The sequence below is a fragment of the Anoplolepis gracilipes genome, chromosome 1 (assembly GCF_047496725.1).
Source record: "Anoplolepis gracilipes chromosome 1, ASM4749672v1, whole genome shotgun sequence".
NCBI classification, from domain to species: Eukaryota; Metazoa; Arthropoda; class Insecta; order Hymenoptera; family Formicidae; genus Anoplolepis; species Anoplolepis gracilipes.
Genome location: NC_132970.1, coordinates 9,397,001 through 9,411,870, shown reverse-complemented (window position 1 = coordinate 9,411,870; position 14,870 = coordinate 9,397,001). Strand labels below are relative to the sequence as shown.

The following is a 14,870-nucleotide window of genomic DNA, read 5'->3' as shown; positions in this document are numbered from 1 at the left end:
AATAAAATTTTATAATATGAATAAATTTTATGAAATAATTGCAAATAATTTTATAGTGCTCTTTTTATAGACGTATACATATATATATATATATATAGGGTGAGCCATATGTGTGCGGTTCTGGCGCAGTGAGTTGAGCGTCTGCTCACTATGCCTAAGATCTCGGGTTCAAATCCGAACAGAACCATCGAATTTTTATTCGATGTTATTTGATCGCCACCTTTCGGAAGGCAATAGCAAAATCATCGAGAGTATCTTACCGCAAAAAGAATTCCTTCTATCTAAGCCGTTCGGAACAGGCAATTAACAGTAGGTCCCCATGACTACAGATAAGACGCTCTCTGCGGTCATATGCTAGAGGGAACAGAAAGAGTTTTTGAAAGGAGGTGTAGAGAAGGATGTAAGGGGTTGGTGTACCTGAAAAATACCCCGGCAATCCCGAGGAAAGTCCGGTATAAGTCCGTTAATATACAGAGTGAGCCATTTTAAACAGTACGGTCAATTTTCTCGTAAACTAAGCGAAATATCGAAAAATGTTTCAGACAAAAGTTGTATGCTTTCTAGAGAGCCATAAAATGGTACATTGGTTTGACCTTGGTTAGTCACTTATGTGTTTTAATTATGCCAATTGATGTGTCTCGTTATTCTGTGTATAAAAGTATTAGGGTAAGCTAATCGAAAAATGAATATTTTACGAGATATCTTGTATTTTATGTCAAAATACTGCAACTTCAAAGCCTTATAACTCAAAAAGTATTTTATGAAAAAACATTTTATTATAGTGTTTTGGAAAGCTCTCGAGATAAGCTACAAGAATATGCAATAATATACAGGGTGTTCCAGAGTTAGATGGTGATCGTGCACGCTGCGGCGTTGAAACTCGCTTGAGGCGAAGAATACGCGTAAACGCAGGTTCGAGTTCACCCAGACCCAGTAGGATTAAGAGAATTTTAGTCGTAAGGTGGCTGTGCACGCTGCGCCGCCGAAGCTTACCTGAGGTAACTAGTATGGCGCAGACTCGAACCCACCCAGACGAATTAGACATTAAGTATTTAGGTATAAGATAAATGTAATAGAAAAATGTATTAGGAAAATTCATAAATAAAGGTCGGACAAAAGTCTCTTTGGCGAAAGCTAGGGACTTAAAACCCAAGGTTTTTTTTTTTATAGAGCGTTCCATTTAACAAAATCAACGTGACCTTCACGTGACTTTCAAATGACTCTTCAAGGTTCGGCTAATGGTACCATCTTATGGCCTCTTCGAAACCAAACAACTTTTGCCTGAAACATTTTTCTCTCCCGGACTTGGTTTTCGAGATATTTGACCGTTTCCAGACTTTTCTAACACCCTGTATATACACTCATATTCCATTTTAATTCCTGCAGTCGAATATCTCGAAAACCAAGCCCGGGAGAGAAAAATGTTTCAGGCAAAAGTTGTTTGATTTCGAGGGGGCCATAAGATGGTACCATTGGTCTGACCTTGAAGAGTCATCTGAAGTTCACATGAACATCATGTTTAATTTTTTAATTGGGACACCCTATATATTATTACATATTCTTGTAGCTTATCTCGAGAATTTTCCAAAACACTATAATAAAATATTATTTCATTAAATACTTTTCGAGTTATAAGGCTTCAAAGTTGCGGTATTTTGACATAAAATACAAAATATCTCATAAAATATTCATTTTTCAATTATTTTACCCTAATACTTTTATGTACATAATAATGAGACGAATAAATTGGTGTAAAGAAAACACATAATTATGTTAAAGTAAAAATGTGTAACTGTTAATTGCAAATTCAGATTTTTTCTTAAAGATAACTATGTGTTTTCTTTCACCAATTGATTTGTCTCATTATTATGTGTATAAAAGTATTAGAGTAAAATAATTGAAAAATGAATATTTTACGAGATATCTTGTATTTTATGTCAAAATACTGCAACTTTGAAGCCTTATAACTCGAAAAGTATTTAATGAAATAATATTTTATTATAGTATTTTGGAAAGCTCTCTAGATAAGTTACAAGAATATGCAATAATATATAGGGTGTCCCATTTAAAAAATTAAACATGATGTTCATGTGACCTTCAGATGACTCTTCAAGGTCAGACCAATGGTATTATCTTATGGCCCCTTCGAAATCAAACAACTTTTGCCTGAAACATTTTTCTCTAAAACGCTCTGTTTCCGAGATAAAAGGGGTGTACGGGTGATCTGGGATACCCCGTTATATATATATATAAACTTTTTACATCAAAAATTTAAATCGTACAAGTTACATGAAAATACAATATTACTTTAGCAAGCCTATTAAATTCATAACAGTTCGCGATATATATTTTTATTATTAAGTGTATATGACTATATTGACACATTAATAAAATATAATAAAATATTAGTCTATATGAAGAGTAATATTTTCATTTTTAAACTTAAATATTTTATATATTCCTTTTAAATTTAATTTTTTTGTTTAGAAATATGGATAAGATTTAGACGTTTTATAATGTCATATTTCATGCTGTGATAAGATTGACATATTTGTTTAATCCATTATTAAACGAACAAATACTTTCAAATTTTAAAAGTTATATGGTTGGAAAAGTTTAAGACGCTTCTCTATTTTATAGAAAGATAGTTCTTTATTAATTATTTGAAAGTTTATCTCTCACTATTCAAATTATTTATCACTATTTCAGCTAATGCTGATCTTTTTCCTCTCACGGGAGTTTTGTTTTGTTTTTCTTTGTTATTTCTTACTCTTTGCTTCGCATTTCGTAATCCTTCCGATATAACTCTTGTAATTCCATTAGTGATGGTTGAGGAAATCTATTATTTCGCAAAATAGCTTTTGAAATATAAAAATTTGAAGTTGAATTGTGTGCAAAATACCAAGTACTAAATGCAATTAATAATAATAATAATATTAACCACATATTGCTGTTGTTATTATTTTTAACGGAGCAATTGCTGTTGTATTTCCGTATCCCGTCCACGTGTTTTATAGCATAGTCGTCAATAAATGCTTTTTTAATTATTAAAGAAGCACATTCTTTTGGATTGAATCTACCAACATATAAAAAGTATGATACCTATAAAGTAAATTTTTTAAATATAACATATTTGTAAATAATTAATCCTTTTTTTATTCAGTACTGGTGGATTATTTTTCTCGTGATTTTATTAACAGCATTAATATCTTTAAAAAATGGGCATAAAACAATATATATATATATATATATATATATATATATATGTTTAAGCAAATTATGTTTCAAATATGTTATTCTAATTTTGATTTAAAAGAATCAAAGAAGATATATAATTTTTTCTGATTTCTTAACACACTTTTGCATATTAATAAATGCGTCGAAAATACGCTGACCTTGCATGATTAAAGTATGCCAAAAATAACAATATGAAGTAAAGTTAAATCAAATGTCAAATATGAAAAATAATTTAATAATAAATACTAAAATACTCAATAACTCTTTTTCTTCTAGAAATGTTTTAAAATTTAATAAAGTATATACAGGGTGTCCGGTAATAATCGCCCCTCCTCTCTAGGGCAGATAGAGCAAGCCAAACTGAATATAAAAGTTGTCTACCATTTTGCGATCTTTGTAATAATTATCGAGAAATTAATTAACAAAGATTGACAAATCCGCGCGAGTATAAGCGCGCGAGAATGATAGGAGGAGCGGTTTATGACTGGAAATGGATGCGTATGAGTAGCGCGTCTAGTAACCGCGTAACAGTGGGATGGGCCTTCTCGCCGCGCGCTTGTGATTCGCCATGTGGTGATTCGCCATTGCAAATTGGCGTTCGGCGGACATCATGTCAAGATCTCCGATCACATCGTCAATCCGCTCGTGCCGTTAAGATATTCGCTTGTGTCGTGTGCGAACGTATCGGCCTCCTTCGTTGGTTGAAACCAAGTGTATAGCAGTCTCGAGTGCGAACGTTAACCGGCTATCCTCGCTCTCTCGTCCCGCAACGGACAAATAGACGCTTGTCCCGCAACTGACAAGCATTCTCTCGTCCCGCAACGGACACTCATTCTCTCGTCCCGTAACGGACAGTTAATGTGTGAGCCGTTCCCACGAATGGGAAAGGCCCGTGCTACCTCGCCCTTTCAGGCATACGCCACATTTTTACATCCACTGTCTATCGGAACCGCCCCGAGACGGGCGATGGAAAAATCTAGTAGCGCCTGCTGGTTCGTTTGTGCAGGATGGACAGTTTGGCCACGACGAATAAGCCCATCCTTCCTTCCTTAGGGTGACATAAACTCCGCCGGCTGGCATTCGCCACTATCCGACTCCTTCACCCCGCTATCTTATCCGTCGCGCCCACGGGGACCACGGGGAGGCCTGTCCATTTGCATCCCGACCTGGATGAACGCTTCTGACCCTGTCGGGCGAAGAGAATAGTGGGATAGGTGGGCGTATTAAGGTAAAGTGTGGTCCTACCTAATTTCATCTAACGCGACGCGAACGCTGCTCGAGAGCGTGGTTGTCTCGAGAAGATTACGGGGTCACACCCTTATATCCGAAGACTCCGACCTCTTCGGTTGAACAACATACCTACCTAATATATAATCTACGATTCGTATCCCTTTAGCCAGAGGGATTCTCGGCAAAAATCGGTGAACACGGAAAGGACCTCTGGGCTTGACACGAAGAAGCGTGCCACATCCGGCCATTGCCATTCACCTTCCGGTACGACGCTTCGCAGGATCTCTCTCTGCGCGTCAAAGAGGGGACAATCCAGCAAGAAGTGCTGGACTGAATCAATTCCACCTCCGCAAATGCACACGTCACTTTCCACGAGACCTAACGACGCGAGTCTTTCCCTAAAATCTCCGTGTCCAGTGAGGACCTGTGTGCTCCAATGATTTATTTCTAACGAACGCGCAGCTAGTCTATCTCGCACGTCCCTAAAGAAGGCGAACGTGGTACGACCCTTACTTGAAGAGTTCCATCGGGTCTGTCACATATTTATCGCCTCGTTTTTAATCCCTACGATCGCGGTTTTTCTTTCAGTTCCGGCGGGGATCTCAATATTACCGATCTTGGCGTCTTTTCCCGACCTAACATTATAACGCGCGGCGCCTTCGCGAAGAACTATATCTACAGGAGTCGCTCCTCCGACAACGCAAAGTGATTCCCACGAGGCCGTGCGGTATGCGCCAGTCATTGAAATTAAGACTCGACGCTGCAAGGCTTTCAGAATTTTAATATCCCTCTCCGTACACAGGTCAGCCCACCCGGCAGCGGCATAAGCTACTGTCGGTGCGAACACGCCCCGGTAGATTGTGGAGAGTGTTCTAAAACGCAGGCCCCAATGGGCTCTCGCTACTCTACCTAACTTCTCGAACAGCGGACCGACTTTGCTGTTTAAATATTCGCAGTGCGATCTGACCTTTAAATTTCTATCCAAATAGACGCCAAGATACCTAACCGTTCGCTTAAATCCTATTTTCGATTCACCGATTTTAATAATTGGCGGTCTGTTATCGAAATCGACGGTTTTCTTGCTTGTTTTTCACTTCCTATCCGGTCGTGCTCCTCCCCGTCTACCTATCGGGTTTCTCGCGATCGCGTCGGATTTCAGAATGATGGCTTCAGTTTTACGCTCGGAAATCTGAAGTTTCGCGGACCTGTACCATTCTGTTATTATGTTAACTACACGTTGGCTTTCTGTCTCGAGTTCCCTTCGCGAGTTTCCGTTTATGACGACCACGTCGTCCGCGTACGCGGCGAATCTATCTGGAATTACGTCTTCCAGTACTCTCAATAGGCCATCAAACATGAGATTCCAGCAGGCCGGACCTAGAACGGAACCCTGAGGGCACCCCCTCTCGGCCCGCTTGGACACTTCCGCGGAACTAAGAGAAATTTTTACACTTCGATCGCTGAAGTAACTCCGGAGTACTTCGAAGATATTACGCGGACAATCCCGTTTCTTAAGACTATCTAACACAAGGGGCCACCAGACATTGTCAAAAGCCCCGGTAATTTCAAAGAGAAGCGCAATGGCATACCTCCTTTCGGAGGCAGAGACCATCCGCCGCAACTCCACGACAGCTTCCTCCGTCGACCTTCCGGATATGAACCCGAATTGTCGACCGGAGACCTTCCCCGGTGCCAGTGACGTGTCTAGCAGACGAGCTTTTATAAGCTTTTCGAAAAGTTTTCCTACTACGGAGAGGAGACAAATGGGTCTGTAGGATTTCGGCTCTCTCTCGTCCTTGTCTTCGCCTTTCAGGAGGATTCGGAGTGAACCCTCCTTCCAGACAAAAGGAAAAACGCCCCACTGGAGACATCCGTTGAAGAGCCTAACTAACTGACCGGGGATTACTTTACAGGCCGCCTTGAGTACGACGACCTCAACTAAATCTAAACCCGGAGCTTTATTATTTTTAAAAGTTTTTACCGCGCGAGCCATTTCCGTCTCCGTGAAGATAGGGGCGTCGGCTGTATCGGGGGCGACTGTACACGCGTTTCTAATTTCACGCTGTTCAAGCGCGTCTTCTATCTCCCGGTCATCTGAAATGTGCACATCCAGGAGGATAACTAGCGGTCTCCCCTAGTGACTTTGTGGAATATTTGCCACACCGGAGTGTGCTTAGCACCCCCTCAACCTGGAGTTTGCTCGCCTGTTGCTTGTAAACGAAGCCCCAGGGTTCCCGGTTGCCGTGCGATGTGACGAACTTCCGCCAGCTCGCGAGTTTCGCCCGCTTCACCTCCCTACAGTACTGCCTTCGTGAAGAACGATACTCCAGCAGTACCCGGAGGTAAGTAGGGTTCTCTCGCCCTCCCTGAAGGACACGACGCAGCCTATATATCTTTTTCTTAACTATTGTCAATTTTTTTGTCCACCACGGGTTGGACTTCCTAAATTTGCGCTTCCTGGACATTGACGCAATACAGGTCTCTGTGAGCACCACTGTGAGCGTTTCTGCCATTTTCTCTACTTCTATTGTGGAGCACAGATCGATAGTCTCCAGTTGCGATCTTGAAAGATCTGTCAGGGTGACAGAGAACCGTTTCCAGTCGGCCCGACTTGTGTCGAACCTCGTGTTCCCAGCTGATCGGCACTTGACTCTTTCGGCAATCTCAATCTTATGTCCACGGCCCTGTGATCACTGGTGGTCCAGTCACACCTTACCTTCCAGTCACAGATGAACTTGTTCATGGAGGGCGACGTCAGGGTTACGTCGATGAATGACGAACCCCTTGTCGTCCAAAAGGTGGGCGGCTGTCCAGCATCGTTGACCACTGACAATGCCCTGATGAGGTCTGGCACCTCTATTGTTTGTCTCTTGGGGACCCCAGAGTGACGACCGAGCATTGGCGTCTACACCTATGATAAGTCTCTCCCCCCTCAGTGAACGAAGCACCGTTTCGAGGTGGCTGAGGTGCTTCTCAATCTCGTCGCTGTACTGGAAGTAGCACGAGACAACGTAGAAGAAGAAGCTGGGGACCTGCACTTCCACACAGACACAATGCGCAGTGCTAAGCTGCGAGACGAAAACCGTATCAAAATTGGGATTACAGATCGCCACTGCTGCCCACGGACGTTGTGAGCGCACTGCGGCAACCTTCATCCCTATGCCTAATCCTACGACTGTGTAACCCGAACCCTGCTTTCCGACGTGTGGTTCCTGCAATAATAAGACGTCAAGTCGCTTTTCGGCTACGAGCTGACGTACTTCACCCGTTACTACAGCCGAACGTCGCATGTTCAGCTGCAGCATCCTAACACCCGTGGCCGCACTATCTAAACTAGAACTTATCCTACCTAACTCCTGTGGCGCCGGGTTACTCGCTGTGTGGGGTGGGGTTGGGTCCGCGAATCTAACTGTCTTTCGCACCGTTGTCGCAATTTTCGCGGATCTAAACGCGAATCTAATCGCGGGCTTATCTATCTCGCGCGCTATTTGTTTGACGTCAGTCTCCGATTCTCGCGCTAAATTGACTGACGCCGACCTGATCGTAGTAATGAAACAACGTTCTAATACGACGTACGCGGTTCTAATCACGGTTGCTTCGCGATTGGCTAACGTGGTTCTAGGGGCAGGAAGGCCGCAATTCCGGGGCTGTGCGCCATCGCGTATTGCGTCACGGGCCCGCGCGCGCACAGCTCGGTGAGGCGCTCTCGAGCAGGCGGAGGCCGCCACCGAGCACGCGATCGAGCAGACCCGCGACTCAACGACGGAGACACCCCGCGCTTCTCTACTCGCGGCCGCGCCAGACCGGAAGCGGTCGGCCAGGCGGGCACTCCTCCTCACCACGTCAAAGATTTTATTTTTAAACTCCATATCAAATTCCACGAGTACGGTGGAAGGGGTGGTCAAGCGACGTAGAGTCACCTTTACGCCGCCAAGCCTAAATACACCGGGAGGACGGCAGGTATCCCGGGACGGACCGTTCACGACCGCGACATTTTGCGTCTACGCGATCATGCAGACCCTAAGCACGGTTCCTAACACCTTAGCTTTCAGACGTTACGCGGGCCCGACCTCGACGAAAGCGACCGCGACGACAACGACCACCTAACGACCGCCCAAGCCGACGAAGCCACAGACGGCAACATCCAAAACCCGATTGTACCTGAAAATAAAATTCCTGAAAATAAAGAGAGAATTAAGACACATACGCTCACGCACACACACACACACTCACACGTGGGAGTCACTGGGATCGGGGTGGTCCCCGCCTCTGGCCCGGCGGGTGACTGAGTCACCCATCCAGTCCTTCGGGCGAGGGTCCCGACTGGCTCCCACTTTTCCCCACTGAGGGACGCTTCACGGCAGAAGCACCCACCGCTCCGCACCCTCATCCCGCGGGAACACCCGCATGTAAACTTAGGAGGAAAAAAAAAAAAAAAAAAAAGGGAAGGCACGGCCGGCGACCGTCCAACCAACGCACAAGGTGCGCTTGCCACATAGGAGCCATTTGTTCAGCAAGCTGACTCGTGGCAATGCTGTCTGGGCACGTTGGCTTCACCTTTCGGTTACTAGAGCCCCCTCACCACGTCAAGGTGTGTTCACGAGGGGGTCCCGTAACGGACAAGCATTCTCTCGTCCCGTAACCAGCATTTCCCGACGGGAAAATCGGTAATTAAAAGGCCGGCGGCGGCCATTTTGTGTGCCTAGACATAGGCGCCCTTCACACCACGTTTTACGCATGTGAACAGTATGCGAGGTATCTGTGGATTGTAAAACCGTGAATTGATTGTAATAAAGTGTTTATCGTGAATTGTTAATCAACGCGTCTACTTTCGATCCGACACTGGTTCAAATCACGACCTCTTCAGCGCAACAATCGAAGCGTGAACCACTTTATCCGAACATCCTACTGATTCTTCCAGTGTAATTCTAAATCACATCCAACCCAAAACAGCAAGTATAACACAAATTTATACAATATTAAATTTGTATTATACTTGCAAAATATCATGTTTTTACAATAAATAAATAAAAAGCAATAATAAAAAAACAAATCTTCTTTTATGTTATAGTTTTTTACATTCTTGATAATGGATTTTTTAATCTTACTTTGTAAAGACAATTCCTGTATTTTTTTGTTGATTATTAGTAGTAACAATATTAGTAGTAACATTTGTGTCTAGATCAGTAATCGTTATATTTAGTTCTGCAAAATAAAAATTATAAATTAAAATAAATTAAAAATTATTATTTAATAATGTTATTGTTTCGCGTTTTCATATATATATATATATATATAGATATAAGATGTGTAATTTAAAAAATTTATTTTAAACAATTATATTTTTATTCATACCTATTGTAGGTGAGTATGTTTTTATAGTTTCATCAGTAGAATTGTGTGAGTAATCGGAGGTTGACGGTGTTATATAGTTTATAGGCGTAAGTATTCTCACTATTTATTTATTAATGTAATGCAAATTCATTATCAATGTAATGCAAATTCATTATCAACGTAATGAAAATAGTCTCACTGAGACCATTTACAAGAGTGATTACAATTACACACGATCATTATCAGTTTGAATTTTTATTACGGTGATAAAAAAATTCAACATAGTAAGAATACTTATGTGTCCATCAATAAATTTAAAAGAAAAAAAAACCTTGGGTTTTAAGTCCCTAGCTTTCGCCTTCGAGACTGTGTCAAACCTTTATTTCGTTATCCTCATACACTATACCTACTACATTTTTATATCTTATACCTATAAACTTAAACCTAATTCGTCTGAGTGGGTTCGAGTCTGCGTTTTCGCCATACTAGTTACCTCAAGTAAGCTTCGACGGTGCAGCGTGCACAGCCACCTTACGTGTCCATCAATATAAATTCGTTCTTAATTTTTTGTAATGCAATTCACTTACAAGGGAACGGTCAGAAGTGTCCCTCACTGATTTTAATGAGCTTTGAATATGTTGTAGAACATAAAAAAATATTAGACCCATATTTTTTTTAGCTGCGTATCGCAACGTTTATAGGTTGAAACAACCCCTCGAAGAATAACGAATTTTTCGTTTTTAGCGAATATCTTTGAAAATATAGGATATATGAAAAAATGTTTTATACAAAAGTTTTATGGTATTTTGTACTCTTTACAATAGTATAATTTTATTTTTCAAAAATGTCAAATTTTTTAATTTATCCCACTCCTACCCCTTATTTTGCAAAATTTAAAAAAATTTTTAAGAACAAAAATTAAAGAATATCGAAAGGCAAATCCATCCATGTATAATAATATGTGGGTTCCACGAATCAATTTTGAGAAAACAAGATGATAACTTTGTGCTATAGGCGCTGCGCTATAAGTTGTGTTGTGTTATTTCTTTAGTTGTGACACATTCAATAACTGCCTTTTGTGCATATATTTATCTTGTGCATAGCACGAAATTATCATCTTGTTTTCTCAAAATTGATTCGTGAAACCCATATATTACTAGGTGTACAACTTTGCTTCCGCCGTTTTTTTTTTCGAAATTCGAGGCTTTATTGAGAAAAAGTGGTTATACGTTTACGATTCAAAGTATTGTCCATCGCTGGCCACTACTTTCTCTCATCTTTCGGGCAGCATACGAATCCCGCATCGAAAAAACTGGTCATCTTTTGAGGTGATCCACGAATCGATCTAATTTTTGACTTCTTCATAAGAATGGAAGTGCTGGTCAGCCAGGCCGTGTGCCATTGATCGAAACAAGTGATAGTCAGAAGGAGCAACGTCTGGAGAATACGGTGGGTGAAGTAGGACTTCCCATTTGAGCGTTTCCAAGTATGTTTTGACCTGTTTTGCAACATGTGGCCGAGCGTTGTCATGCTGCAAAATCACTTTATCGTGTCTATTGTTGTATTGCGGCCGTTTGTCTTTCAATGAACGGCTCAAACGCATCAATTGCTTTTGATACCGATTGCCTGTGATTATTTCAGTCGGTTTTAATAGCTCATAATACACTACGCCGAGCTGGTCCCACCAAATACAGAGCATGACCTTGAAGCCGTGAATATTCGGTTTGGCCGTCGACGTGGAAGCATGGCCGGGAAATTCCCATGATTTTCTGCGCTTGGGGTTATCGTAATGAACCCATTTTTCGTCTCCAGTCACAATACGATGCAGAAATTCCTTCCGTCTTTCTCTTGCAAGCAGTTGTTCACAAGCAAATAAACGCCGTTTAATATCTCTCGGCTTCAACTCGTATGGCACCCAATTTCCTTGCTTCTGAATCATTCTCATGATTTTGAGGCATTTTAAAATGGCTTGTTGAGTCACTCTCAATGATCCTGCCAATTCTTCTTGCGTTTGATACGAATCTTGATCAAGTAATGCCTTCAATTCTGCATCTTCGAAAATCTTTTCTCTTCCACCGCCATGCCGGTCTTCGACGTCAAAATCACCGTTCTTGACGCGTTGAAACCACTCTCGGCACGTTCTTTCACTAATAGCGGCCTCACCATAAGTATTTGAGAGCATTCGATGAGCCTCAGCCACAGATTTCTTCATATTGAAGCAGAAAATTAAAACCTCCCGCAAATGACGAGAATTTGGATCGTAAACTGACATTTTGAATCGAGAATAACTTTATGATGCAGATATCTATTTATTTCGGCCACCACTTACCGCTACAGCCATCTATTGGAAAACGGCGGAAGCAAAGTTGTACACCTAATATTATACATGGATGGATTTGCCCTTCAATATTCTTTAATTTTTGTTCTGAAAAAATTTTTTTAATTTTGCAAAATAAGGGGTAGGGGTGGGGTAAATTAAAAAATTTGACATTTTTGAAAAATAAAATTATACTATTGTAAAGAGTACAAAATACCATAAAACTTTTGTATAAAACATTTTTTTATATATCCTATATTTTCAAAGATATTCGCTAAAAACGAAAAATTCGTTATTCTTCGAGGGGTTGTTTCAACCTATAAACGTTGCGATACGCAGCTAAAAAAAATATGGGTTTAATATTTTTTTATGTTCTACAACATATCCAAAGCTAAAATCGGTGAGGGACACTTCCGACCGTTCCCTTGTTAGTAGAACCGACTACAATGATTTTATACTTGCGGCTATGCTTATGTAGATAGATATTTATTTCGGGTCTCCTTGGGGTTTCCGAGGTGTTTTCAAGAGACACCATACGCTTTACAAACTCCCTTCTCTCGTTCCATCATACATATCTCTTACATATTTACACATTATTTACACATTAATTACATATGATACAAAAAATATATCCCCCTACATTATCCCCGAGCCTCGTCCAAACTCCTATCTCTCTCTCTTTCTCTCTCTCTCTCTCTCTCTCTCTCTCTCTCTCTCTCTCTCTCTCTCTCTCTCTCTCTCTCTTTCCCTCCCTCCCTCCCTCCCTCCCTCTCCTCTCTCTCTCTCTCTCTCTCACTCTCTCTCTCCTGTATTTAATCATATTAATATCAAAAGATGTTTTAAATGCTGGGGTTATTATCATATTGCAAAAAATTGTACAAGAGATGAGACATGCCATAAATGTGCAGGAAATCATAAAGCAGTTGAATGTAAGGTGACTAAGAAAAAATGCGTAAACTATATGTTTAAAATTCAAACATACAATTTAAAGATAAGTGATGAGCATGACGCACTTGATCCAGAATATTCGACATATAAAAGAGTGATACAAGAGGAGAAGAAGAGGGTTGGGAGGACAACAAGTAGCAGTTACAGAAAGAAGAGGAGCTGATATTGCGTACAAATGCGCAAAGTTTGACAGCACATAAAGATGAGATACAACATCAGATTATGAAGAAAGTAAATCCAGCAATCATAGCACTGTCAGAATCTAGGCTAACGGATGAAATTGAAGATAGTGAAGTGAACGTGGCAGGTTATTCTATAATTAGATGTAACGCAGAAAATAGAAATACAGGAGGAGCAATTATATATGTAAGAGACGATATTAAATATGAAATAGTATTGGTAAAAAAAATAGTGTCGAACTGTTGGTGTGTTGCAATAGAGGTAAAAGAGAAAGGTGTAGTAATGGTACTATATCATTCACCGAGTGCATCGCACGGTGATTTTGTGATGTTTCTTGAAGATATAGTAGAGGAATTAGTAATAAAAGAAGACTGCATGGTAATGGAAGACTTTAATATAGATTTCATGATTGATTCGTTTTATTCTAAAAAGTTGCAAACAGTAATGGCAAGTTTAGGTATGAAACAGTATGTTAATAAACCGACGAGAGTTACAAAGGACAGTCAAACAATTATAGATTTATGTTTTGCTAATAATAAAGTTCAAGTACAAATAATACATGAACCTAAAAAAACAGATCATACATGGTTAAGAGTTGTATTTAGCGCCTGTAAAACCATAAGTAAATATAGAGAATTTAGCGGTAGGAATTACAGCGAATTTAATGCAGATAAGTTTAATAGATTGATAGAAGACAAAATAGAACAATGTCAAGGTTTAGAAGTTAGTGAGAAAGCAAAGAAATTTGTCGATGTTATGGTAGATGCATTGGATAGTACAGCACCTAGGAAAAAATTTAAAATACCAAAAGTATGGGAAGGTAAAAAGTGGTTTTCAGATGATATAAGAGTAGCATCTGATAGAAGGGATGTAGCATACAATAACGCCTTGTTCAATGATACGCAGCAAAATTGGATGCAATTCAAAAGTGAAAGAAATGTAGTAGTCAAATTAATTAGAGAAAAGAAAAAAGAATATTATGAAAATATGATAGATTGTAATAAGAATAACCCGACAAAAATATGGAAAACTTTAAAAGAAATAATTAGAGGTGAGCCAATGCATGGAAGAGAAATAGAAGATGTAGATTTTGAAATATTAGGAGACATAAATGAGTGCAATATAACTGATAAATTTAATATGTATTATATATAGTATTAATAATATAGTAAAATCTATAAATAGTGAAAAATTTACAAGTGCAGGTACGAGTGAAAGTCCGGGGAGTAAGAGAACTATTTATGTTATTGAAAACAACTATAATATTATAGAAAAGTTTGAAATGATTAAAATGGAAGATTTAGAGGAAATTGTTACGAGCATGCCAAAAAAAAGAGGTACGGAAGAGGGAATAGTGACATACTTAAAGTAACATCTTGCGCAATAAAAGAAGAGTTTGTCGATCTGATAAATAATTCTTTGAAAAATGGTTGTTTTCCAGTGAGTTGGAAAACATCGACAATAATATCGATACCAAAAATAGAAAAAGCTAAAAAAGCAAGTGAATATAGGCCTATTAATATGCTGCCAAATTTCGAAAAAGTATTAGAATTAGTAGTAAAAAAACAAATTGAAATGTACTTTGAAGCTAATGATATTATAACGGAACATCAATCGGACTTTA

The 14,870-nt window shown here is 40.0% G+C and overlaps 1 protein-coding gene across 1 annotated transcript in view; it reads left to right on the top strand.

Moving 5' to 3' along the window:
* LOC140664434 (probable 2-oxoadipate dehydrogenase complex component E1 homolog) overlaps positions 1-14,870 on the top strand; it is a 231,876-nt gene that overhangs the window by 184,151 nt on the left and 32,855 nt on the right. The gene's annotated exons all lie outside the window — the stretch shown is intronic.